This window comes from Kogia breviceps, chromosome 5 (assembly GCF_026419965.1).
Source record: "Kogia breviceps isolate mKogBre1 chromosome 5, mKogBre1 haplotype 1, whole genome shotgun sequence".
NCBI lineage: Eukaryota > Metazoa > Chordata > Mammalia > Artiodactyla > Physeteridae > Kogia > Kogia breviceps.
The window spans coordinates 91,309,316-91,311,801 of record NC_081314.1 but is presented as its reverse complement, the minus strand read 5'-3'; the positions used below and the strand labels follow the sequence as shown (position 1 = coordinate 91,311,801).

The 2,486-nt window shown below is 41.7% G+C and overlaps 1 pseudogene; it reads left to right on the top strand.

Annotated features, from left to right (window-relative positions):
• Nucleotides 1–1,418: 1,418 nt before the first annotated feature.
• LOC131756855 (protein Cripto-like) lies at nt 1,419–1,960 on the top strand (annotated as a pseudogene).
• The last annotated feature ends 526 nt before the right edge of the window (nt 1,961–2,486 follow it).

The window sequence follows — 2,486 nt, the reverse complement described above, 5'->3', positions numbered from 1 at the left end:
ACCAGGGAAGCCCAGTATATTCATTTTTATAAATAAAGAAGTAGAGAAGTTAAGTAACTTATCCTAACTTGATTAATGACAGAGCTATAGAACCAGGATAGAAACCGTGATCTTTTCATGGATAGTTTTCCTTCCCTTGCATTGTATTGTGTGTGTGTGAGTGTGTGCATGTGTCTGTGTGTGTCTATGTATATTTGGTAATTTGTTGTGTGGTTTATGAGAGACGACAAACATGATCTCTTCCTCTAGAAGTATGCACTTTAATACAAAAAACACTGAGGCAGAGAGAGTATTTAAAAGTAAAACACTCCAAAAAGCCATAATACAAATAGTTCTCCACTCATATGACCCCTTTCCAAGTAGAAAGCTTGGGCTGGGGCTAGAGGTCAGTCTGCATTCGGGAATTAAAGCCCAGCTGGGGAAATTTTACTTTGATCCATCCAAGGAATCCTATGCACAAGCCCTGGACTTCTGTCTCCCACAGGTGAGGAGGGGACCAGGTACCATGATAATGCTGCATCTGGCATTTCTGAGGCACCTCCAACCTGGCTCCAGTGCAGCTGCCCCCTTGCTGTTTCTGAACGTGGCCCTAGTGGAATGTCATCCCTGCCACAAACTAACAGAGGACACCACTGCCCACTGCACAAGCTCAGACCTTTTGTGGGAGAGGCCAGGTCCTCCTTGCCTCCACCCGACCTGCCTAAACATTCACCCTTACACTTTCACACCCTGATGATAATGTTACCCTCTTCTACTTCATAATTTCCACTTTATTTCTTTTTTCTTCTTTATTCTGTTTGTTTCTGGCTAAAGCATTTTAGGATATGCTGTCTTCTACCAGAAAATAGAAGGTGGTGGGGTAGGGGAATCAATCTACAGATTCAATGCAATGTTAACCTGGGTTTTCTATGTGGAAGGAGACAGTGAAGACTGAGGGGCTGGACTGGTAGGCAGAAGTTTCTGCTTATAAATTCTCCTTACATCTTCTTGAACAGATGATAATCCTTCCCTTTGGGTTTGTTCTATTAACAAATGGTTAACATAGGTTTCAGTTTGATTATCCAAAGGAACGATTAATGAAAACTTCTTGTGAAAAACATCAGGATCAGCTTCTTGTCACCAGATAGATAATTCCTCTACACATTTGAAGATGAAAGTTGGGATTCTTTTAATTGGTGAATTTTATTACTGTCAATATCTTAGTTACTGTCAATATAGTATAATTTAGAAGAATGTTATCATTGGGATAAACTGAGGATGGTGCACAGGGATCTCTTGTGTTATTTCTTACACTTACATGTGAATCTATAATTATTTAATTATTTCAATTAAAAAAATTGAAAGTCAGGTGTGGCTGAGGGAGGAGAATCTCCCTGAAGGTTATAGTCAAAGCGTTTATTAGGACAGACCTGTGAGACATGGACTGAAGGAAGATGAAGCACTTCTCTTCCAGTGTGATTTTGATCATGGCCTTTTCCAGAGCATTTGAATTAGTTGCTGGATTGGACCACCATAAACTTGCCCATCCATCACAGGGAGACCTGGCCCTCAGAGATGATGGCCTTCAGTCCTGGAAGGAGCCTGCAATTCATCATCAACCTTCCCAGTTTGTACCACCCATGGGAATCCAGGACAGTAAGGAGCTAAACACAACCTGCTGTCTGTATGGGGAAACCTGCATCCTGGGGTCCGTTTTGCCTGCCCTCCCTCTTTCTATGGACGGAACTGTGAGCATGACTTGCACAAAGAGAACTGTGGACCTGTGCCCTGTCACACCTGGTTGCCCAGGAAGTGTTCCATGTGTAAGTGCTGGCATGGCCAGCTTTGCTGCCTTCCTCAGTCATTCCTACCTGGTTGTGATGGATGACCACCTCACAGCTTCTGGACTCCAGAATTAACACTGTCTGCATATGCTCTTATGCTACCTGGCATCTGCCTTGCTATACAAAGTTATAATTAATCCATATCTGCATGCAACATTTGTCATGCAAATTTCATGACCTGTAAAGGCTGTCCCTCCAATGTCCCACCTGAGAGATGATGATTTATTAGTTGCCTTGAAATAGTGAATAGATTTCCCTAACACAGTGAAATAGTGAATAGATGGTCCCTAACATTTCCTTAAAGTACCAACTACTTTCCTCTGCCCTGCCTTCTCCAAAAAACTACTTAAAAAAAAAAAAGTAACCCATATCTTGTGCCCAAGTCCTATGTTTCTTGATACATGTAACTCTAGCAAGGGCTTATTAATAGTTTCCTTTAAGCAATTGAATTCTATCTTCAAATTATTAAAGGTTACTCCCAGTGTGGAACTGAGTATAAAGCACTGAATAGAGTTGATCAAAATCAATTAAGATAATATCTTGAAAAGGAAAGGAAAGGAAGTATCTGTAAAGGGAGCAAAGGAGAAGAGAGGGGCAGATATCAGAGGTGAGAGACAGGATGCTGGAGAAATGGAATTGTGCGTGTGTCCCTAGGAGACTGGA